This window comes from Excalfactoria chinensis (assembly GCF_039878825.1).
Source record: "Excalfactoria chinensis isolate bCotChi1 chromosome Z unlocalized genomic scaffold, bCotChi1.hap2 SUPER_Z_unloc_4, whole genome shotgun sequence".
Classification (NCBI taxonomy): domain Eukaryota; kingdom Metazoa; phylum Chordata; class Aves; order Galliformes; family Phasianidae; genus Excalfactoria; species Excalfactoria chinensis.
The window spans coordinates 1-25,809 of NW_027315575.1; positions in this window are offsets into that span (position 1 = coordinate 1).

Consider the following 25,809-nt stretch of genomic DNA (forward strand, 5'->3'; position numbering starts at 1 on the left):
TATTTTTGACTTTAAATGTACATTAGAGTAGGAGTATTCCTCAATGCAAGGTAACTGAATTATTTCAACATTACGGTTGGAATGAAATCTGTTCAGCTTGGGAAGAAGGGGGGAAAATCAAAGGAAAATATTCTGAAGTACAGTAAGTGCTGCAATTCTTTAAAAAGTCCTGCTATCTCTATGTAAGTTCTCAGGTAAAAATAGCAGGTGTGATGCTCCAGCAGTGCAGAGGGCTTTGTCCTTGTACAAGAACATCTGGTAGGTAAATTTAAACTTGTAAATGCAAATTGCAACTAACCTAAATGCATGGTACAGCACAGTTTAATGCTTGTCGTTATCCCGAGTGGTCCTGTCTGCAACTAACTTAAAAGTAAAAAGAAATGTTTCCTGTAACTCCCTAATGCCCATTTCATGGTTTCTGCTATAAACTAAATGTGCTATGTTACATAGCTGGCTATTAATTTAATCATGGTTTGTATTCGTTGTCAGAGCAATGCTGGATTTATTCTACTTGTGAATTTCAGGAGATTTTTGGACTGAACCTGTTACTGTCTGCTTAGCAAATATTTTCCCCTGCTGGAGAGTGCTAATAACTGAAGGTGTTCATGTTACTGTGCTGTAACACAGTTCCCTTTTTAGTCTTTGTTGGTCTTTTCAAAAGTACATGCGCTGTTTAATCAGTCTCTGAAGAAATCAACAGAAGGAAAGCAGAATTCCCGACAGTACAGTTTTCAATCAGCTGAGCCTTCGGAGGGTTTGGAGATGTACTTCTTGGTTCTGAAGTGAACTTGAAAGAGAGATGGTGGAATTGTAAGCAGCTGGATGACTTCACTGAGCTCTGTTGTGTGCTGTAAAGATTGGGGGTGCGGCTGTACAACTGAATTTCTCCAGCTCTTCTCCATACAATGTCTGTAAGATTTTACAGACTTTAAAAGTAGATTGTGAATTCTCTAGTCTTAGCGGTGGTTTTGAACAACAAAATGACAAAAAACTGAAAAGAAAAAAAAAAGCCCTCATCTTTTAAGCCATTTTAATATTATGCTCATTTTTGGACTACGGTGTTATCAATGAAAGGGAATCACTGAAGTTCTTTAATGACTCTCAACTCTTTTACAGGTAATCCTTTCCAAATAAAAGGGGCTTCAACAAATACAAATGTTCTTACTGCTGCCCTGCTGCCTGAGCCTATTACAGCAGGAGATGAGAGAAGCCAGTGTGAAACTTGAGAGAATTCAGGGAAAGCATCGTTTCACAATGTAGCGTCCAGCCAAGAGGAGGTGATGTGCAGGTTAACCTCCAGCAGGAAAACAGAAATAGGTGAACAAGGAAAAGCGGGAGATAAACACGAAGCAGCACAGTTGGAATGTACTGAAAGCCAAACAGAATCTTCTAAAGCTCCATTACTCAGGTATTGACAGAATGTTTCTGTCAGCCTTTTCTGTCAGATGTTTTTCCATACTGAGTCATTGATATCCTCTTTCCAGTTAGTACTACAAGAGCAGCACTGCCCTCCTCTGTGACCTGTAAGAATTATAGGTCTGTCCTCAGAAATTGAAAAGGATTAAACTGTCTCCTTTGAAATTTGGAGTGTTTTAGACATTAAATAGGCAGATTGACCAAGGGATGATGCTACTGATGTACGACCTGTTTAGGCACTGACAGATGCCCCTTCTGATACAGACATCCGTGAGGCCGTAAGACAGACTTGGGGTCATTGTTTTTCCTAGCTCAGTCTAATGCTTAGATATGCACCCATCCATTTGTTACGATTTTCGGCCTCCTGCCAATAAGATTTGGTTTTGATGCAGTACTCGCCATGTTTCTACAAGTACTAATTTTGTCTTTTCCCCATGGGACTTTCTAGCCTGACAGCTCAGAGGATATTGTTCTGATCTGTCCATCCAGCTGTTTGAATTATGTTTTCTTGTTTTAATATACCATTCTACAGTATTTAAATGCTTTAGTTTCTTCTCTCTGTTGTACTTGTGCACACTGTTTCTGACTGTTATTTGTATCTGGTATATCTGCAGCAGCTGGGAAACGATGAATTGAAATGAAGAATCCTTGCTTTGATACAGTTTGTACCTCCTCTATCCTTACTTCATTGCTGTGCCTTCTGATGTTACATTATGTTTATATTATATGGTGTTATATTGTTTTTCCCCACTGATGACGTGACGTGTGCTCTTCTGAGTTCTTCCTGCAGGTCTGTGTCTCTGTTCCTCTCAGAAACCGTTCTGAACATCTGGTAGTTACAGGCTCTAGTTCAGAGACGAGTTACATATTCTTGTGCTCAAGGGTGGAGGTTGTTCAGTGTTCCTTTAACGCTTCATAAACTCCCATGTGCCAGAATAGTCAGTAACAATCCATTGGGATTTTTATCTTTAATTTGCAGAAAAAGCAGCTCTGAACTTGCAGAAGAAATGCAAAGGAGGAGAGGAGAGATCCCAAACCCACAGATGGGGACCACAAAGCAAAGTCTGAAGGAAACAACTCCGTCTAATAAGGATGATGGAGAATCTTGTTCCTTTCCCTCTAGAAGCACATCGTCATTTGTGGAGTATGACAACGTAGCTGCTGATGCTGTAGTTATGGTATGTTTGCTTCTGAATGTCTTTGCATTTCTGAGCTGTGAGAAACAACGAATTAGTCGCTTCCAGGTGAGCAGGGGGGCATGCTGTGTTCAGGTTCTGAGAGACTGATCTGCTGCAGGAAATGGTTTCTGACTGGTGCATGTCTAGGAAACTTAAAGGGGAAACAAAGCAGCCTTCTCTGTGCACGTCTATCTATGAGCATTTTGGGTTCTCGGGAAGTTGTAGCCCATTTTTCTACTTGTGCAGAAGTTGCAGAAGGTTTGCATCTACGTATGCTTATACTTGCTTGCAAATGCGCTCTGTTATGAGTAGCCTTTTCTTTTTCTATTAGGCTCCACATAATGAACCATCCAAGAAACCTCCTCATTGTGCTGAAGATCAAGAGAAGGAAGAGGAGCCAACCAAAAGCTCAGAGTATTTTTTCAGTGACATCTTCATGGAAGTAGATGACCCAGAATAGTGAACTGGCTTTATAAAAATGTTGGGATCTTTGTGCAACTAAATAAAAAGCTATTATTTTTTAGGAAAATGTTGATTGTTTTCATATTAACTATGCCAAATTTAGCATCAATTACTGTTAGTAACTTCCATAAGGATGGAATCATTTTCTTCTACATGGATGTTTTCAGAACGTGGACATAAGCTAAACAACTCCATTGGTGTCATTGGACCAGAACAGTGGCTGCAGGATTAATTTTCACTTGTTTGGATTTTGATAATAAGTGCACATTGTCTTCCAGAAAAGTGCAATGCAAACAATGCTTATTCTTGTGACGAGCTGCTCCTTTGGATTTAATGCTGAAGACTGCGGTACTGGTTGTACAAGTTCTTTACTTCTTTTTGTGAAGTATGCTGTATTAGTGTGTTAGGAAGAAAAAACGAACCTTTTATTTGCAGAGTAATCTCTGTAGATCAGGCTGCAAACAAGGAAAGTACTGTCATAAACACATAGTTCTGTTCAGCACTGCGGGTATTTTTATTAGCATCTCCAAATTATGTATTTTTGTATTGAAGAAGACTTGCATAAACTAAAAGACCCTAGCCTGAAAAGCCCAATGACTTTAGCTCCTTTAAAATGTATAGAGGAAAAACCTGGATAACATTTCATTTATACAATGATAGTCTTTGGAACTGTCCCATTGGAGTGATAGGAAGAGTTAATGTTTCTCAGTATAAATGCCAGTTTCCTTCTGTTGCGATTCAACCCAGCAGGAAGCTCAGCACCACACAAAGTGGGATGAAGGAGAACAGAAGTTGTGGGTTGAGATAAAAACAGTTTTCTAAGACAGAAAAGGAGAACGAAGACAAACATGCGATAACATCAACATCTCTACAGCGCAACTACTTATCGCTCAACACCCAGCTAACAATACAGCTGCCTGCTGACTGATGCCCTGCTAGCAACTCAAGGTCTCACTGCGTGCCAACTGATGCCCTGCCAACTGCAAGCAGCAGCCCCTGCCCACATCTTTACAGCCTTCTGCATCATGTCGTGTGGTGTGGAATAAAGCCCTTGCTCCGTCCAGACCAGCTGTCCCGGCTCCATCCCGTGTGGTGGCGCTTCCCGACTGAGCCGTGGGACTGCAACCATCTCTCAGCAAGAACCACATTTGTGCTGTCAGCGTTGTCTCAGCTGGAACCAGGACAAATTCTGCATTGAAAACAAAGGGGTCAGATGCTGCTGCTGCTTCTTTCTGCACGTAGGTGTGTGTGTCTGCAGGGATGTCCTTTGTTGCACTTATTCAGAGCAGCGCAAACAACTGAATCTAACCACAGTGAGCTTGCTTGAAGGATTTGCTACTTGGAGGCAGCTGTATTTGAAGCATTTTCCTCGTGTTTCAGGTCTGCTTGCTCGGAAGAGCTGTGCGCCGGGATCTGGACGGGAGTCGTGCCGGCTGTCTAATGGCCGGCGTGCTTTCTGTTTGCAAGGAAGCTGTGGCGTCCTGTAGGTGTAAATGCTGTGAATAAAGTCTGTTCTCCGACCTGCGTCCGTCCCGCTCTGTCGCCCTTTCCTGGCGCGGGTGCCGGCCCGGCCCCTCCGTGCATTGGCTGCGTTGGGGGGAGTGCTGTGCCCGGTGCCGTGCCGCCGTGCGCCGCCGTGCCGCCGCGCTCCCCCCTCTAGCAGGTAGGCTGGGCCGTGCCGCCCGGCTCCCCTCCGGCCGCCTTAGCGCCCGAGCGCTGCTCCTCGGCGTCCCCGAGTGAACCCTCCGGCGCTGTGCGGAGCCACCCGCAGCCGCCGTGCCTCGTTCGGGGAGTCGGCGCACCGCCACCTGCTGCCGCCTCCTCTGTGCGGCAAATCTCCGCTGCTGATGCTTCGTGCGGGATGAGCTTCAAGGGTTACAGGAACTGCTCTGGGACTCCTGTATGCATATATATATACGTGCCACGGTTGGCTATAGGGGTGTGTTTAGGTACACGTATGTAAACATGTGGAATAGCAAGTCATACGTGCGCATGTGTTTGCATCTGCAAACAAACAAGCACAAAAGCAGCAGCTGAATAAATGCGTTTACTCTGCTAAGCTGTCGGTGGATTTGCGTTGGTGTGAGCACCTTTCAATCTCAACATCCAAATAACTCTCTGTAGAACACTTTATTTTCACTTCCATTTTTAGCTGCCGTGTATTTGGGCAGCAGTTTGCAATGAGACTCAAGACAGGGAAGGTGGCTCTGTTCCACGAGCCCACCTGTGTGCGGTGGGAGCGCATTTACAGGCACGAAGGGCTGTGAGGTGTTCAGCAGTCGGAGACAAGAATCACGTGCAGGGAGTAACAGTGCAAACACGAGAGTGCGTGGCAGTGTGTGATGAAGGTCTGGCCGTCTGTTTGCTGTTGGCCCTTCTGGATGTCAGGACAGCCAGACAGGTTGTCCTTCATCATGTGCACTGTGCTCTAAGGATTGGCTCTTACGGCTGCTTTGGTTGGGCAGCAGTAATTCACTGCGCTCATTAGGATCTCAGCATCAGTCTGTAACTTCCACTTCTTGGTCCTGCTTTGAGTTCCTAGGAGCCCTCGCACTAAGAGCAGACTTTTATAGACCCGACTGGTGCAGAGGCAGCTTTACAGGAGGAAAGTGTGTCCGTTCGCTTGCGTTCTGGGCATTAATTAATGAAGGGGCCACAAAGATACAGCGCAACTGACAGGTTCAATCCTGCATGGAGCCATTTCTGCCTGTGTTCAAAACCTATTTTGTCCTATTTCCAGGTGCATATTTACTGCCAGCAGTGTGAGGAGAAGCCGAGTGTGCTCAGAGGAAACAGGCTGACTGAATAAGGGGGGACAGTGCCATCTGTGTGCAGTGCTGGAAGGTGGGCCAGCTGCCGCTCAGACACACAGTAACACAGAGTGCTGTGACAGAGTTGGACAGGGATGGACTTTCACAGGACAGCAGCTCTAAGTGCTCTTGTGAGGGACTGAGATCAGGGTTTTTCTCAGGTGTGTGACTGCAGTCGCTGTTCAGTCCATCACAGGGTGATGCAGTCAGACTCCTGGGGCTGAGGGGCAAGAAGGGCTTCCTTGACAAAGTCCTGGGCAACCAAAACGCTTTGAATGCAGAGCGCCTGTGCATGTGTTTTCATGCCGTTTGCCCTTCACATTGTGGTGCCTCTCTGTGGTTCAGAGCTAAGCAAACCAACCTGCAGCACTTGCTACTTCCTAGGGTGACCCTAATCCTACCTGTTCACCTGTTGGATATTAAGTCTCCAGGTTCGGGGGTTTGTTTGTCTTTTGGATTAGGCTTTCCTATCTCCTAAATGAGAATTAGACAGGACTGATTTTTCTCACGCTGCAGTTAATGCATCTTGCAATGCACGCTGCACTTATACTTTGCAAAGAAGTTACATAGGTCATTAACCTTCCAGCACAGGAGGCACAGCAGCACTTCATTTGAGTACCCAGGATTTATTTTGCAAAGTTCCATTTGTGAAAGGCAAACAAAATGCACAGCAGTAAGTTAACAAAACCTGAAAAACAGAGTTTGAACATCAGAAATTGCTGCAGTCAAAGCCATCTGAGAATCCAAGTCTCCAGGAAACAAGTAAAGCAAATCCTCTCCAGGACTGTGCCCTGGGGGCTGCATTGGTGCAATGGCTGTCAAGCTTGAGGCTATTCTGCGGCGCAGGAGCAGGCAGTGGTATGAGCTGTGCTTTCCTGCCAGCTGTGCTGAAGCTGGGATTGACGTTTCAATCTCTTGCAGGTAGGAGACTTGGTGAGCATTATTGCTATGCCACCAAAGGAGCTGAGCCCCTGGTGGAGAGGCAAGCGTGGCTTTCAGGTAGGCACACGCTTCTGACTAGAGAGCCCAACTTCAGTAGAGTCAGGAATCTCAGCTTGGAGCTGCTCTGCCTGCACAGGATGGCTTCCGGATGCAAACGGTTGCCCTGTGTCGGTGTCAGAGGACCTTCCCTTTGGCTCTGGGCTGGGGCTAATGCCCAGCTGTCTTTTTGTTCTTGTTACAGGTTGGATCTTTCCCTGGTGAGTGCGTGGAACTCATCAGCGGAAAGGTTCCCGAGTCCCTGGTCGCTTCATTGCCAAAGCCAGGTACACATGTTACATTTGACAATGCGGGTTAGTAAAATGGGGTCAGAGCGTGGCTTTCAGGGGGTTCGTTAATGCCCGAGTTGAGCAAGATTAGCAAGGATGACTGCATTAAGGTCCATGGGAACACGCAGAGATCTGGCCCAATCCCACTGTGTTTATTCCTGGGCTTGGGGAAGTCACAGAATCCTCCTGGAATGGCTTGGGCTTGGAAGGTGCCTAAAGGATCATCCTCAGGCTCCAAGGCCCCTGCCTCAGTCTGGGTGGCCAGCCTCTGCATTTTGTAGGAGACGAGAGCAGGGATGGGGAAAATCCGTTCCTGCGTGTCCTTGTTGGGAATGTTCTTCCCATTGTTACGTGCTCTGCCTCATCCAACCGATCCAAGCCTGAAACGAACTGGTTTCTCTGTTTTGTTGCGCAGTGCCGAAGAAACGGGGCAAGCTCCCACCCTTCCTTCGTTCGGTGGTGAAGGCCCGCCCCAGGAGATCGGAGCAGCCGGAGCCGGAGAAGGAAGGGGTGTTTGGGTGTGACCTGGGGGAGCACCTTCTCCGCTCTGGCCGTGATGGTAAGGAACAGCCCATTGCTGAGATCTTCCTCGGTTGGGCATCTGAAGATGATAGGTCGTGGCATTTCTGGAAAGCCAGGAAGACATCTCTGTGCAGTTTCCTCACAGCTGTCTCTGCCAGCTTTCTCCTCTAAGGAGGAAGCAAGCGGTGGCCCGGCTGGGCTTAGTGGCTGGGATGGGAGAAGAGCACGGCCTGAAGCAGAACTTGAGTAAGAAGCTGAGCTAACCGCTGGCTCTTGTTCTGTAGTCCCCCAGGTCCTGCAGAGCTGCGCCGAGTTCATAGAGCAGCATGGCGTGGTGCGGGGGATCTACCGCCTGTCCGGCGTGGCGTCCAGGATCCAGCGCCTACGGTAAGAGTGCTGCGACTGACACAGCTGTCAGCAGGGGCACGTGCCATGCTGCGGGCGTTCAGAGGAAGCCCTTCCTTGTCTTGACTGTATTTGGTGTGGCTTTGGACTTGCTTTCCTCTTTCTCAAAGCCCTCTGCCCAATCCTGTGTCCTTTTCTGCAGCCATGAATTCGAGTCGGAGCAGGTTCCCGAGCTGAGCGTCCGTGACATTCACAGCGTGAGCTCCCTGTGCAAGATGTACTTCAGGGAGCTCCCAAACCCTCTGCTGACCGAGCAGCTGTATGACAAGTTCTCGGTAAGCTCAGGGCAATGTCTTGGAAATGACACGTACCTCTTCCCTGGGCATCGTGGCTGATGGTTGCAGCAGTGCCCCAGCTCCGAGGTCTTATTTCTGTTAGCCCCACGAGGCATGTCTTTGCCACCTCCTGCCTCTGGCTGATGCCACTTCTGGTGGTGCCAGGAGGTGCTTACTTAAACTATACACGACGCTTGCGAGAATTCCCTTCCCTTTGCTATTCCCGCCTGGTGTCTGAATCCCTTCCTGCCTTTTTCCAGGACACTGTTTGCGCAGCTACAGAGGAGGAGCGGCTGCTCAGCATGCAGGACGCCATCCAGCAGCTGCCCGCTCCTCACTACAGGTCAGTGCTGCGCTCGGTCTGCTGAGCTCAGCCCTGCTGCCTTTCAGAGGGCCATGATGCGATTCCAGGTGTTGCCTCACGCTGGCAGCATCATGCCTGTGCACGCTGAAGCGGCTGAAGGCTGCGTCGGGTTGGTTGACTGGGTCAGTTCCTTGGCATGGGGGCACGGTTGGTGCAGGCAATGGCTGCGGCTGTGCTGTGCTGGGGCTTGGTGCTGCAGCGTGGTGGCACTGGGAATGTTTTACCTACTTCATATTCAGGGACGGTAGCAATGACAACAACCAGCATGAAGTGAGGTTTGTTTTGTGCGCTGCAGCACGGCTTGCTTTTTGGTGCTGAACATCTGCCCCTCTTGTTTTCCAGGACGCTGGAGTACTTAATGAGACACTTGGCGTCTCTGGCCGGGAACTGCTCCGTCACCAACATGGGTGCTCAGAACTTGGCCATAGTGTGGGCTCCAAACCTCTTAAGGTAAACTTCTTCTTCCGTTTCAACACGATGCTTAGTTCTGCTCTCCCCCAACCTCCAGGGGCACAATTTCTAGATGACAGTTTCTAGTCACTTGTTTAGCTGGGACTGCTGTGTCCCTGATCATCCAGGAGAATTTCGTCAGTGGCATCGCTGATTGCCCACTGCGGAAGTCTCCTGAGCCCAGTTTGACAGTTTTTGGCTACAGAAATTCAGACTGGGGGAAATGATCTTGGGGAAATGACTTGTAAGATCTGCCTTTTCTTCAGATCCCAGCAGAGCCAGTCTGCCTCCACCTACGGAGAAGCTGCCTGCATGGAGCTGCAGACACAATCGACTGTGGTGGAGTTCATCATTAGCCACACAGATGTCCTCTTCAGCTCCAAATCCACACCAGCCGTGGGAGAGGGAGCAGGTGAGTGTCTTCCTCCATTAGCTTGATGTTGATCTGACACCTTGATCCAAGCTGCCTTGGATCTTCTCCAAGACCTTTGAAAATGCTCTTACTGTTGAAGAGACAGCAGGCTTCTGGGCTTAGATTAGAATATGGTGCCCAGTTCCTGGGTCCTGAGTGTCCAAACCCATAACTTACATGGAGAAAACCATCACTGCTGTTAAGATGTTTTGCAAGAAGGTGAAGCTTGATAGAAGTGTGGCAGCAAAGCTTTCTGAGTTCCCAGTCCGCTAGTTTTTCTAGGGTTTTTGTTTGCCTGTTATGATACAGTGAGCTGCTCTTAATTGTGGCTGTGTCCTTTGCCACGAGCATACCTCTGAGCACACGGTTCTTTTGAGCTCCTCTTCTTCCAGTGGCTCTGATAAGAAAGTCTGAGAGAAATGCAGAACTGGGATGGCTGTGCTGCTGCTTTCTGATCCTCCCTCTTACCTGTGGTTTCCCCTTGCAGGGCACAGCTCTCTGGCCGAGCCCAAGATTGTGTGGGATTCTCCTCCTGCCACAAAGCTGCTCACGCTGCAGGAGGCACAGGCAGAGAGGAGAGGCCAGAGCAGCTCTCCCACGGCGACGCAGAGCAGCGATGTCGAGGTGGAGGAAGGACCCACAGCTGATCTGAGGATCTTCCACACAGTCCTTGATTTTCCATCTGAAAGGTAAAGAGGACTTCCCTTTCCAGCCCCTGTCATCATTGGTCGGGTGGGTTTTATTGGTTCATTTTTTGTCCATTTTATATATATGAGCCTGCCAGCTCCTGTCCTTTCCGGCTGTGGAGCCTTTGCTCCTATGCTGCGCATCTTGCTTGCCATGGTTGAGAGGAGTGTAGCCAGCAGGACTTGAGGGTTGAGCTGTAGGAATGGAAGCGTCCTCTGCAACTGTTGTCAAGGGCTTGGAGCAGCTCTTCCCTCACCCTGCACCACGACTGGCAGCATGCTCTGTTTTCTCTCTCCAGACCAAGCGTGCCCAGCACGAGGAAGCAGTCACCAGCTGGCAGTTGGCGTTCCTGCTTCTGCCTGGGCAAACCATCCCCTGCAGCTGAACGCCAACTGCAGAGCAGTGCCAGGGAGCCCTCAGAAGCAGAAGTGTTGGTCCTGGCAGGTAAGGGTGCAAATCCAGCTTTCAAAACACTGCTTGTCAGCAGCACAGGTAGGATTCATGCTTTCAGTGGGCTTCCACCTGATCCTCTCCAGGACTGTGTCCTAAAAGGAAACAGATCAGAAAGGTGAGCTCTTCCCCCCTTGGAGCACCCACCCACGTAACGTCCATGTAATTTCTAAGGATGCTGCCCAGACAAAGACTGAGGATGCTTCAGGAGAAGACCTTCCTTGCTAAGCCAAACAGAACAAGTAAGGTACCAAAAGATTTAGAGCTAATCTAAACCTTAAAGCATATAGGACCTTACAGCATCAGCCTTAAAGCGTAGAAGCATGACCAGCAGGTGAAGGGAGGTGGTGCTGCCCCTCTACACTCCTCTCACTGAAACCCCATCTGGAGTACTGCATGCAGTTCTGGAGCCCTCAACACAAGGAGGACCTGGGGTTGCTCAAGCAGGTCTAGAGGAGGGCCATGAAGGTGATCAGAGGGGGCTGAAAGCACCTCTACTATGTGGACAGGCTGAGAGGGATGGGGCAGGTAGCAAAAGAATGAGGGGAAATGGCTTTAAACCAGAAGAAGGTGGATTTGGATATTTTGACTACTGTGAGAACTGTGGGTACAATGCTTGACAGACTCATTGTAGTATAATAAGCTTGAATTACTTACAAGTCATTAGAAGTCCTCTGAATTAAGACTGAGAAAATATCACAGACTTGAAGAGAAGCACTTTTTCCCCTTGTAGGTAGATTGTTCTCTTTATTCCCTGTACCTAAAAAGAAGTAACAGTGACTCCACAGATGATCTCTCCTAGATAAAACTTTTACATCTATTCTTACTGAAGTTATACAGAAAGCTTGGAATGCCATTGTTGACATTAGTACAGCATCTCCAGAAGCGCTCAGTTCAGCTTTCCTCATTTATTTCCAGAAGTTACAGGAATGAATTTATTTCTTTAAGTATTTGTGAACTGTAATTCCCCAAACTTGCTTGGTTCTCTGAGCCACGTGTTGATATTTTCCACCTCTTAGTGAAACATTTCACTAATGTGAGTTAAGCCAGCATGTGACATCTGTTGTTCGTCCATAAGTTTCTGTTTTGAGTCTGCCTGGACTTCCAGAGACCAATAAGGATTTTAGCATGGTAGAACAGAACATAGAAATAACATAGAAAGGCTGAGAAGACACAATTAAAGGAGAAAAAAGAATAAATGTGAACGTTTATTACCTCTGATGTTAATGCTGAGAGACTCTTCTCCTGTTGTGAAGCACAGAAAGCTCTGTTGCACAGTCTTCATCGAGGCGTCCCAGCTGCAAGAATAAGACTGAGGAAGCAGCTTTCAAGTCATCTCACAGCCCAGTCTCACCGTGATAGTGCTCTGCTATGCAGCAGTCAGTAATTAGCCATGATTTCAGATGCTTTTCTAAGCAGTTAGTGTTATGGCTACCTATTACAAGGAGCAAACAGAAAGAGCCATCCAACTTCAGCAACTAGTCCCTCTGTGGCAACAGGTTCTGAGCTCTGAATTCAAGTACAAAACCTGTCAGCAGATGAGACTTTTGACTAGAGCAGAAGTGACGCTTCTGTCTCCTCTTCATCACTAGTGACACGGCACGCACAGCACAGCTGTTCTGCAGAGAAACAGCGCCACCCAGTGACCAACGGCAGCCATTGCCTGCAAATACACGGCAACTTCCCAGTATCTGCAGCAACCATCTCCCCACACGTGCACTTACTGAACCAGTGAACAGCATCAGAAGGACCTTGCACGAGACAAGGGTGACTTAACAGTTGTTTAACTGCAGTCCGCTTCTTTGGGTCTACCTAGTGGGCAGAAACACTCGAGCTGTTACTTACAGCACTGAAAAGAACTGGAGACAATTCTTCTATTCCTAAGAGCTTCGAGGTGCCCAGAAGCACAAACAGAAACCAGCAGTATTTCATCACTTCACCTAAAGGAAGGTCAAACACCTGAGCTGGGAAGAGCAGTTACAGAACCTGTGGTTACAGCAAACGTTCCACGAGCACTTTGTATTTATGAGACTGCCCAGATAGAGCTCAAATGCACACTGAGTGTGTTCAGCTTTCTTTATGAGACATCTGTTGTTTACAGACCGGTTTTAGTTCTACAGCACAATTAAGAACAAGCAAGCTGCTTGAAGACTGTTTAATTACTAAAATAGTAATTATTTCTATTACCTGTAACTAGTACCATGTTTTTATTTGAGAATTTCAGCACAAGGCAACGCTCACCTTTTCTTCATGGCATGGAACAATTTAACTTGTTCAAACACTGAATAATTTCCAGGTACTCCACCAGTGTTTTGAGCTCCTGCAACAGCATCTTGTAGATCCATCTGAACAGAAGCGGCTCTTTTTCCTGTAGCAGTTGGTGAACTCGCAGGGTACTGCGAGGTGAAAGCCATTTGGGAGCAGCGTATCTTCCTCTCTGCAATAAAACAGTTTAATGAAAATGAAATAACTAAAATAAAAGAGGATTTAGAATGAACCTTGAACAACTATTTGGATGGTGCTGACATCTCTTTACTTTCCAAACGTAGGAACAGACATATGCAAAATCAGCCTTAAGAATCACTTGAATAAATTCAATGGTGAAATGAAGATGTGCTTGGCTGAGGGCAATGCTGGAAGGCAAACTGCTCACAGGAGCTGCAAAATGCATGAGATCACACCAGACATACTTTGTTCTGACCACAGTTGTGGCACATAGTCCTTCAGCATTCCCAACATGAAATGATGTGGAGCATCACAGAAACACTGCGCACAGACACGATGACCCTGATTAGATTCAAGCAGCGGGCTTAAAACAAGTCAGAGTTTTAGATTCCAGGACATTTCAGGGTCTATAATGTGTGAAATTCAGTGACACAACAGTGCCCAGGTGCCTGCGTTTCAAGCAACCTTCAGATCACAGCCACGTAAGATAAAAGCAAATTCAGTGCAGAAATAGCAAGCCTGTATCTTAATACCCGTAAGATTATCCACTTTTTTACTGCAGTCTGATTAAGTTCTAAAACTTGCTCATCCCAGTTCACTTACACAAGTTCCACCAATTCAAGCAATGCAGCTCTGAGATCCTGTGTATGTGAGGCAGGTAGAACTGAACAGTGCAGAAATGATCTCTGACAGCTCTAAGAGCTCCATTCTGCTTGCAAACTCTCAGTCCAAAACTATTCACAACTCTAAGGAAACGAACACCTGAAGCAGTTGGATCATCTGCCATGTGCCGCGTTCGGCTTCTTGGCATCATGATGAACACAAAGAGTTTTCTGCTGCCCTGCAGAAATGGACAAAGTCCTGCTCACAAATGGACCAAGTTTCAGTGTACAGACAGGCCTTTCTACCCACAGCTCAGCATGTTCTGCCATCTGAACAGCAAGGCCTCTTGTCAAGCTCAGCTATTTCCCTTCTCAGTGTATTCTAGCACAACTGATACCCAATGTTATCCTCCTGTAGAGTGCCATCGTATTGTCATCGTCCAAAGGAAAAACCCACACAGCAGAGCATACAGCAGTACACCCATGCTCCAAATATCCGCCTGAAAAACAAAAAGACAAGCTTACAAACCTGAAGCACCCAAAATGGCTTACTGACAGATTGCATTGTCTGTCCTTGCCAAAGCCCACACACAGCCCATGAAAAGCTGGCTCTTTCCCTCAGCAAAAAAAACCTTACAGTCCCAGAGAAAGCACGTAACCCTCATTCAATTGTTCTTCCACTCAACTTAGAGCGCTACTAAAACCAGTATCTTCATCTTAGCTCATCACACTGCTGCAGTTCCTTTGACCAGGATTTCACTGGCACAAATGAAATCAAAGCCATCACAAGGGATTTAGCACAGTTGTGTGTTACTGGCTACGAGAGCTGTCAGCACAGTCACCTGTAAGGCTTTGCTGCTGTTCTACTGATGTATAGGCACAACAAGGTTCACACACCTCACAGTGCCAATCTCTGAAGCTGCTGTTTTGTAGAGCCCCAAAGCAGTCGCTTGAGACAGTTCAGGATCAGCCAGAGACAAACCAGCCAGCTGTGTGAACTGAGACCAATTGCACTTCTCTAGTCTGCGGCCACTGACAGCTTCTGAGAGCTACCAAGCAATGCAGCCTAGCAGAATCCAGAAGGGAAACCAAGAGAGCCTACCTGAGCTCCACTGCGTTTAAATGCTCCGTGCAGAGGGGAGGGAAAGAGGGTAAAACAAACACCGGTCTACATACCTCTGAGCCAGTATCCACTTTGCCCTGGATTAGCTCTGGTGCTGAAGAAGCTGGGCTTCCACAGCATGTGCTCAGGCGGTAATCAAGGCCTCCCTGGAATAACACAAAGAATAGAGAGAAACATTGGCTTTAACAGAGTTGATGTCTTCTGGGAATAACACTCCAGAAGCCTCAGAGGCTTCTTCTCCTGTGTATATTTTCATTCATCTGACATTTTGCTTTCATTCAATGTGACCTCACTAAGCAAGTATTGTCTAAGACCGTGAGTATCACGTAAATGTGCAGATCTCAAGCTGCTCACTTATCCAGTGCCCTTGGCATGATGCGTCTCTGGCCGCGTCGTCCCCTGGGATATGTAGTTCTCCTCCAAGAGCTGAGTACTCGGGATGCTGCCATTCCACAGAACTGGAGCATGAACCTTCCACACTTCCGCATACCCTCTGTTACACTTGCACATACCCTCTGTTACACTTGCACATACCCTCTGTTACACTTGCACATACCCTCTGTTACACTTGCACATACCCTCTGTTACACTTGCACATACCCTCTGTTACACTTCTGTGTGCCATTAACAACTACACTTTCTTATACCACCAAAACAGTTTGCCACTCTTTGTACCCTCAGTTAATGATTCATACTGCACATGATGTCATGATGTAGAATATTGACAGCAACAGCACAAAACCACGACAAACCTCTTCGTAGAAACTATTGCTGAAGAAAATTGTTTTTGCCACAGAAGTGGCTGTAACAGAACAACAGGGACTACTTGTCACCTCCACAAAGACTGCACTAGTACCTTCTCTTCAACCTAAGGAAGTAACTACATCCACACGGCTGATTCAACCCACCACTGTGCTGCTTTATATGAGAATGGCTGAACGATCTGCTTACGGTTACCCAAAACTCACTGGAAAAACTCTAACCCCGTCATTCCACACGCAGAAGGAAGTCAGTCTACACAAATGACTTACAAGGCTCTGCGTGTTTGATGACTGCTGCTCCAAAAGTAATGCCTTCTATTTTGTTATGTCGGCCCACAACGTCAGAGGTGGATGTTGGCGGGATGGCAGCAGAGGTTGAATCTTCACACCAACGTTCTGCTGGGGCCATATGACAGACGGCAGCAGAGGGCCAGTATGACAAGATGGCATCTGACGTGGAAGCGCGTACGAAGCAGAAACGAGTTGCTGAATTCCTGCATGCAGAAAAACCAGCACCCAACGACATTGATCAACTCTTGTGGAGCACAAAGAGTAGATGTGAGCACGGTGAGGTGGTGGATGCCGTGTTTCTGCAGTGGTGACAGATGTCACCTCTGCTGGTGCAGATTTATATGAGGGTGGTACGCAGGCCCTCGCTCGTCACCAATGAGAATGCATTGCTAATGGTGGTTACCATGCTGAAAAATGGCGCTTGGCAATGGAGCATTCGCTCTACCAAGTGATCCATCAGTTGTAGTTTGCACAGGAATAAACAGGAGGCATTACTTTCAGAGCAACCTATGCAGCACGCACAACGATGCGAAACGGAAACATTTCATTAAACGACAATTGCCACGATTTTCAAGCGTGGGTGCTGAATGAAACCCCTGAGCGATTCTTAAAGGGCGGAGGAAGAAATGAAGCACGTCTGGTCAGCTCCAAGACAGAGCTGCGTTCTGGGCTTGACACAGACATCAGTGCCGACTGAGCTCTCTCCTGTAACAGACAGGCTTACGAGACAAGCCACCAGCTGCAGGCTGGGCCTAACAGATGCCTCACGCCCTTAGCAAGGCACAGCAGGCGGGGCTGAGTCAGAGTCAGCACCCGAGTCAGCACCCCCCCACCCAAGTCCCGTCCTGCACAGCTCGGCTACGACGAGCAACGCGGTACCGGCACAAAGGTGAGGCAGGAGGGCCCGCTCTGCTGCGTGCCCCTCGGGGTGACTCGGGTATCCGGGCCGTGCCTGGACCGCCTCTATGGGCAGGAAGGGCTGCTGTGTGCGGGCGGCTCCCTTACCGCCCAGGCAGCCCGCCGGGAGACCCTCACGGCCCAGCCCGCGCTGCGCCCCTCCCCCAGGGGGCCGGTCTTACGCACCGCCGCCGTTACAGACCCGACGAGCCCCGCTCCAGGCTCCTCCTTCAGCGCCGGGACAGCGAGGCGGGCGGCGGGGCCGGGACAGACGGCGGCAGCCCACGGGAGGACGTGCAGCAAAACGTGCGCTTTCAAACCATGCGCTCTTCAAGTCATGGTTCTTTGTCTGTCAGGTGTCAGAAGCTGAAAGGCTTTCATACGTGGGGAATAACTTCAGCAGCGGAGCCATGACATGCAGCTCCCTGTGCAGGTATGGGGAGCTGGCCACACTGTGCGAGAAACAAGAAGGTGAAAGCAGAGGAGCTGCGCAAATGAAATGGCCTTGTAGCCTTCTGTCAAGGTGACTGGTGAGTTCTCATTGAGGCCGTGGTGCGAATGGGGAGGAGCTGGGCAGCTGATGTCATCTGGCAGCCGCACCATTTTGCACGCTGCTTCCTCGGGAGCTGTGATCTTACACATAAGCGGAGTTTAGATCTGCTGGAGGAGAAGAGTGAGAAGGTGTCTGCACGGAGCTGAAACCTGGGCACAACAGCATTATTCCTTCTGAGCTGCCAAGATCAGTACCAGGAAACCAGGGGGTCGTTGGTCACCATTGAACTTCTGGGCCACAGTCCGGAGGTGCTGTATGAATTAAGAACTTGTCTGTGCCTCGTGCTGTAATGGGAAGCCTTGGTGAAATCACCAGTTTTCACACGTGCTGGTTTTAGAAGGTGACCTTTGTAGCCTCGAGGCAGCTCCCATGAATTCCTAAGAACTATTTTGCGTGGGGGATCGTTCCCATCCTCTGGTAGAAGAACCTCTTGTATCAGTGGAAACCAAGTGTAAAATCATCTTACTTTGTCACAGCTAACCTACAGAGCTCTGAAGTACATTTGGTGTGTGTGTCAGGCTCCTGTTAGTGAGTGCTGTGCCCCGTGAACGCCCTACATTTGTCCTGCAGTGTTTGCTCGTGGTTTATCTCTACTCTGACCACGGGGGTTACTTAAAGTAGAAGTGGGGTGACACAACGTAAACAGAACTGCAGAAACTGCTAAGACGAGGTGCTTCCAGCCATTTAATGTCCTTGTGCTGGTTCTTTTGAAAGGGTCGTGATATAGATGGTTAAATTTTTCTCTCCAAATACAAACTGGATGATGTTTAAAGGTCCAACTCTAAGGATTCTGTGAGTCTGTTCTATGATTCTGTGGTGAGGAGCAGCACAGACTATTTGGGTTTGCTCCTCTGAAGTGTGAAATGAAAAATGACTTGCTAGAAATTAACCTGTTCTATAGATTTCAAGTTAATTTTTCTCAGCTCTGAGACTGTCAATGGTTATCATTTGCACTTGTTCTCCCCAGGTATTTTCTTGGTGTTTTAAACAAGGATTCTGGGCCAATGGAAGTCTATAATGCTGAAATATTCAACATGCAACCTTGACTGTCAGGTAGGACAGTTCTGTATTTAACCCTGGTGCCGAGGTCACAATGTCTTGGAAATATGTATGCATTCAAAACCGACTAATTGGCTACTGACAGCATTGCCCTGTTTCCTCCTACTCTTATTTCTGCTGTGCCGCCTTAGAATGAGGGAAGGAGGATACATCACTCTGTCCACGCCTGGGGAGCAGTATGGAATGTTGTTGTTGCTGGTCATTAACGTCAGCACCTGACAACAAGCTTTAAAGAGCCTCAAGGAGGGCGGAAGCTAGCTTCCGCCCACAGCTTACACCAGCGTGGTAGTCACTATCTCTGCTCATAGTAAGATGTGCTTATAGGTAGTGGCTGAAGTAGCAGGGGCTGTAAGTATTAGCCTTTAGTTTTTCCTACGCTCTTCTTGCTGTTCTTGGGACTACAGTATAATCATGGTCTCCACCAGGAAGAGATCCTACTCTTCCAAAACTGTGGCAACTCAGACAGAGGGCCAGGCCAGGAATGCCGCAGTTCAGGTTTCTGGCTGTATGGAGTGCCTGGAGTTGTTGCTGCCTGGGGAGGGTGGCAGGGCCCCCACCTGCGTGAGATGTGAGCAGGTGGACGAGCTGCTAAGCCTGGTGGTGGAACTCAGGGAGGAAGTGCAGCGACTAAGGGCCACCAGAGAACGTGGGAGTAAGAAGCAGGGTGAGGAGTATGGAAAAAACACCAGGAAGGTGGTGGACCCCCTGCCCTACCACAGGAGGACAATCCCTACCACTGAGGAGGGCTGGCAGAGAATTCCAACTCGCCGTCGTGGGTATCCCCCCTGCCTGCCTGCCCCGTGTCCACCACTCTCCCTGAGCAATAGGTTTCAGGCACTGGAAATCAATCAGGAGGTGAGTGGAGAGAGGGTGGAGGAACTACCTAAAAGGGAACCCCCTAAGCTGAGTAGGTCCTCGGATGGTGATGATGGTAGTACTCCTCAGTTGGTGGTGCCCCCCAAGTCCATCCGTTCCTCACCCACCATTAGAACATCACCATCAAAGAAAAAACGACGGGTCATCGTTATTGGTGACTCTGCGCTGAAGGGAGCAGAAGGGCCAATATGTCGGCCAGACCCTCTACATAGAGAGGTCTGCTGCCTCCCGGGTGCCCGGGTTAAGGATGTAAGGATGAAGCTTCCTTCTCTAGTCCACCCCTCTGACTACTATCCCCTATTAATGTTCCAAGTTGGTAGTGATGAGGTAGGCAGAACTTCCATGAGGACTCTGAAAAAGGATTTCAGAGCTTTGGGGCGACAGGTAAAGGGTTCGGGAGCACAAGTTGTGTTCAACTCTATCCCACCTGCTTCAGGGAAGAATGAGGGATTCAATATAATGGGCCAACAGATCAATACCTGGCTCCGAGCTTGGTGTGCCCGGCAGGGGTTTGGGTTTTTTGACCTTGGGTTCCACCGGTCAAAAGGGATCTTAAGGAGAGAATTGGGTAGGTTCATCCAGAGGGCTTTAAACTAGTTATGAAGGGGGGTGGGGCAGTAGGTGGGGTCACCAATATGGAAACTGCATGCAATGTCCCTGTGCTTGCAGGAGAGGGGTATGCTTCTAAACCCCTAAGGTCTTGGCCCTTGGTGAAGGAGGAGGATGACTTGCCTCCTTGTAGGAAAAACACGAGGGCTGGTGTTAAGCTGGTGGCTGTGGAAACGCCTAATAGTAGTCACAAGGCTATTAGGGCTGCTGCTGATCGCAAGGAGGCCAAGCTCAGGTGCCTTTATGCTAATGCACGCAGCATGGGTAATAAACAAGAGGAGCTGGAGGCCATTGTTTGTTCAGAAAATTTTGATATAGTTGCCGTCACTGAAACATGGTGGAATGACTCCCACACATGGAGTGCAGTGATTGAGGGCTACCAACTTTTTAAAAAAAATAGGCTAGGTAGGAAAGGTGGTGGTGTAGCTCTCTATGTTAAAAAAGATTGTGAATGCGTGGAAATCAATAATGATGATGACAGGGTTGAAAGCTTATGGATCAGAATAAAAACCAAGGCCAACAATACCGATGTTATTGTGGGAGTTTGCTACAGGCCACCTACCCAGGATGATGAGGTGGATGAGATGCTTTATAGGCAACTGGGGGAGGTCTCAAGGTCACTCCCCCTCATTCTGGTGGGGGATTTCAACTTCCCAGACATCTGCTGGGATTACAATACAGCAGACAGGGAACAGTCTCGGAGGTTCCTAGAGTGTGTGGGAGATAACTTCCTGACACAGTTGGTGAAGGAGCCGACGAGGGGAAACAAAACTCTGGACCTGCTGTTTGTTAACAGAGATGGTCTGGTGAGGGATGTAAAGGTTGGAGGCCGTCTGGGACAAAGTGATCATGAAATGCTAGATTTCTCGATCCTTGTCGAACCGCGGAAGGGAGTCAGCAGAACTGCCACCTTGGACTTCCGGAGGGCGGACTTCAACCTCCTCAGGACTATGGTTGAGAGGGCCCCCTGGGGAGTATCTTTGGAGAGTGTGGGAGCCCAGGAAGGTTGGGAATACTTTAAGGGAATTGTCCTAAAGGCGCAAGAGCTGACTGTCCCAAAATCGCGAAAGATGAGCCGACGGGTGAGGAGGCCGGGCTGGCTGACCAGAGACCTTTGGCTTGATCTAAAGAACAAAAAGAGAGTTTACGGTCTCTGGAAGAATGGGGGAGCTACTTACGAGGATTACAGGTCTGTAGTGAGGCTGTGCAGGGAGAAAATTAGGAAAGCCAAGGCGCAGCTAGAACTGAGTTTGGCTTCTAAGGTTAAGGAGAATAGTAAATGTTTTTATAAACACATCAATACCAAGAGGAAGGCTAAGGAAAATCCCCATCCCTTGTTGGATTCTGAGGGCAACTTGGTCACTGAGGATCGGGACAAGGCTGAGGTACTTAATACCTTCTTTGCCTCGGTCTTCAATAATTATGCTTGTAACTCCCTGGGAACGCAGCCCCCTACACTGGTAGACGGGAAGGGGGAACCAAAAGAGCCTTGCGTGATCCGTGATGAGATGGTCCTGGATCTACTTAGAAAGCTGAATGTTTATAAGTCCATGGGGCCGGATGGGTTGCACCCTAGAGTTCTGAGGGAGTTGGCGGATGTGGTCGCCAAACCACTATCCATAATTTTTCAGCAGTCTTGGCTGACTGGGGATGTCCCGGTGGATTGGAGACTGGCAAATGTGACGCCTATCTTCAAAAAGGGCCGGAAAGATGATCCTGGCAGCTACAGGCCCATCAGTCTCACCTCGGTGCCTGGGAAGGTTATGGAAAGGATAATCTCAGGTATCATCATGGACGAACTAAAGGTCAGCCATGGGATCGGGCCTAGTCAGCATGGGTTTATGAATGGTAGATCCTGCCTGACTAACCTGATTTCATTCTATGACAAGGTGACCCGCTTAGTAGATGAGGGAAAGGCTGTCGACGTGGTCTACCTGGACTTCAGTAAGGCCTTTGACACTGTCCCCCATAACATTCTGGTAGAGAAGCTGGCTGCCCGTGGTTTGGATGGGTGCACGCTCCGCTGGGTGAAGAACTGGTTGGATGGCCGGGCCCAGAGAGTTGTGGTCAATGGAGTGGAATCCAGTTGGCGGCCGGTCACAAGTGGCGTCCCCCAGGGCTCGGTGCTTGGGCCGCTTCTGTTTAACATCTTCATTGATGATTTGGATGAGGGGATTGAGTGCACCCTCAGTAAGTTCGCAGACGACACTAAGCTGGGAGGGAGTGTTGATCTGCCTGAGGGGAGAAGGGCACTACAGAGAGACCTGGATAGACTTGATCGATGGGCCAAGGTTAATGGAATGAGTTTCAACAGGGCCAAGTGTCGGGTCCTGCATTTTGGTCATAACAACCCCAGGCAATCCTACAGGCTTGGGGAGGTGTGGCTGGAAAGCTCCCAGACGGAAAGGGACCTTGGTGTGCTGATGGACAGTCGGCTGAATATGAGCCAGCAGTGTGCCCAGGTGGCCAAGAAGGCCAATGGCATCCTGGCTTGTATCAGGAATGGTGTGGTGAGCAGGACTAAGGAAGTCATCCTGCCCCTGTACTCAGCATTGGTGAGGCCTCACCTCGAGTACTGTGTCCAGTTTTGGGCACCTCAGCACAAGAAGGACATGGAGGTACTGGAGCAGGTCCAGAGAAGGGCAACGAGGCTCGTGAAGGGCTTGAAGAATCAGCCCTATGAGGAGAGACTAAGGAAGCTGGGGCTGTTTAGTCTGAGGAAGAGGAGGCTGAGGGGAGACCTTATTGCTGTCTTCCAGTACCTGAAAGGTTCTTACAGTGAGAGTGGGGCAGGTCTATTCTCACTACTGACTTGTGACAGGACGAGGGGAAATGGCCTCAAGTTGCGCCAGGGCAAGTTTAGGTTGGATATTAGAAAGAACTTCTTTACAGAAAGGGTGGTTAGGTACTGGAATGGGCTCCCCAAGGAGGTGGTTGAATCGCCATCCCTGGATGTGTTTAAGAGCCGCTTGGATGTGGTACTCATGGATATGATTTAGCAGAGGTTTGTTGTTGTGGTATTGTTTTGTGGTTGTTTTTTAAGAGATAGGCTACTGGTTAGGCTGCGGTTGGACTTGATGATCTTCAAGGTCTTTTCCAACCTGAGTAATTCTATGATTCTATGATTCTATGGAATGAAAAAAGGGAGAATGAAGCAGAATCACAGCTGATAGTCAGGGGAAGAGTTAAGCAGAGAGCTCGGGTGTGGGAGGGTGGAAATACCAGAGTTAGAAATAGAGTTGTCACTGCTTAGGATAATTGCAGCCCTTCTCCTGCTGAGGGAGGCTTGGAAATAATCAAGTTAGTAGACTGAATCGTTCACTGAAAAAGAAAACAGCTTTTCCCCAGCAGAACTGCTTTTTATTACTGAATCTAGTGGAAATGATCCTAAGAATATGATCTTTAAGGAACTGTTTTCTTTTTTAGGCAACAGGAGCTTAGTATTGCTGCAACCTGTGCATTATGCTTTTAGATTTTGTAGCAAAAATTGTCCCTCTTTATTTTAGGTACATAATCTTTCACATTCAGCGTATTTTATTAACAAAATCCTGTAGAGAAGACCCTGAAGTGGTGTGCCTAGTCCTTCTGTAATTTATTAGAGCTAAAGGGGTACCCAATACATGCACTTTCCTGCCTGCTGCAAGCCAAGCATACTAATTTTTATTCTTTTGTAGATAATTTAATTCCTGATGACACAAGGGACTATCAGAATACATCCTACAGGGAAAGGTAAGGTTGAAACCTGATATCATAATGTGCTGTAGTTATCCAGCAGACAGTGGTGAATACTTGTCTGAAACTGAGATGTTTGATTTGTTGCAGGACAAACTTGTGCAGGGTCAGCATTCTTTCTATGCACTGATGGTTTTTGAGACAGCATGTTGTTCGTGTCTAGCTTAGCAGTATGTTCCTAAGTACTTTAGACTTGTCTACAGTCCCAGATAAAACATGCCCGTTTGCATTTCTTTGTCGTATGCTTTGTTTGTACCCAGCGTTATGTTTGGAATTACTTTAAAAACATACATGTAGAACAAGCGGTGGTTATCTGGGTATTCTTCCTGCATGCAAAGTGTCTTGAGTTCAGTGTGTTGTCGTTGCTTCTGTGTTATACACAGGTGGATTTGTGCATTGAGGCATTTGGTACCAGCAAGCGGAAGCGAGCTCTGAACTTGTGGTTTTTGCAGTGCAGGGGCCTCTGTAGTGCCACGTGCAGAAATGTGCTGACTGTGGTGGACAGAAAATGTGCTCACAGAGCAGCATTGTGAGCTTTCTTGTATTAGCGTTCAGGAAACTATTCTAACCTAAAAGAGCTGTGCGGTGGACTTAAGGATGTGTTCTAATAAGAAAGCTAGTCCCTGATTCTCTGGTCCTCATGCTCCCTCTTTCCTCTTCAGCCATTGCTCCTTTGTCTTAGAAGAGCTGAAGTTCCTGCCTGCTGATGAGAAGAGCAGGGACCGCAAAGCTCGATGCCTCTGGTTCCTGGACATCCTTATTAAGTTCAGCTTCCTGAAAATAATCAAGAAGAAGCGTAAGACAATTTTCAACTCTTACCCTTTTCAGCTGCCTGCTGGGACTTGGTTTGTAGTTACCAGAATAGCAAACAATGAAGCTTCCCAGAGTTACCTGTTTGATAAATGGCTACATGCAACAGTTACAGTTCAGCTTGTTTCGTGATGAGGTTCAGTATTTCCGTGCCATTGTGGAGTTTTAGATCTGCACCTGCTGGGATATACGTGTGTCATTCTCTTCAGTCCTTTTCTAACTGTCATACATCAGGGTCCTGCAGTGAGATCCTATTTGTAGGAGATAAAATAGTTTACATCTGAGTTTGAGATTCCTTTTTTGCTTACAGACAGTTCCTGGTTTCTGTACCTGAAAACATTTTATATCCATTATTTTATATAACCAGTCTTGGTGCTCACTGTGAAACCCCTTTCTATTCTAGATCCAATGGGTCCTGAATGCCCCCACATCATTAGCAGGAAGCTTATGAAGAACTTCACTGACCTACAACAATGGCGGTAAGGAACTGTGATTGCTTTGATGCTATTGATGTTCAGAGGATGTAGAAAACAGCTTGAAGGGCCACAGAGTCATTATCAAATAGCACTGCACCAAAACGGGAACAGCAGAAGCTTCTCTTGAGTAGCAGGCCAGGCCAGGTAAAATATTCTGTTATGGCTGATGTTCATCCATGAATAATGGAAGTCTGAAACGTAACTGGGAGAGGCAGAGTCATGTGTGCTTAAACAAGCCTGTGCCTGTGAATTTAGCCAGGCTCACCAGGCTGACTTGATCAGCAAGAGTGAGAAGATTTGTACTTGTTGCTACAGTGCCTTTTCTCAAGAATCCAACAGCCTCTGCGTAGCATAACTGCCATTGCTCAGCCACCATCTATCTGCTGTTTGCTGTGAACTGGAGGTTAACAGAGAGGTTGAACCCGTGTGGGCCATCGAGGGTGCATTTGTTTATAAAGACTCAGACCAGGGGTGAACAGTAAAAATAAATGCTTTCAGACCTGCTCTGTGTGTTGTGTATGGCTGCAGTGAGTACCTTCAGATCAGCTTCACCTCGCTGTCATCTTGCCAGTGTGCCACAGAGACAGAAGTGTTTGTAGACAGTGATTCAGTCAAGTCTGTAAACCTGTAAACATCTCCAGAGACCTGCACTTTTGAACAGAAACATGGGCAGTTGTTGAGGAAGACCTTGAGGCCCCTGTGATCAGGGACCTGTGTTTCTTAAAGCTCTTTTTTCATGTCTCGGAAATGCTTGTCATAGCTAACTGGGGCTCCAGTTCTGTCTGCACCTGGTGGGTGGTTGTGTTTTGGGTTTGCTAACTCTCTGCTTTTCATCTGTTCTCACACTTGCTGTTCAGTGTTCAGAATTTAATCTGC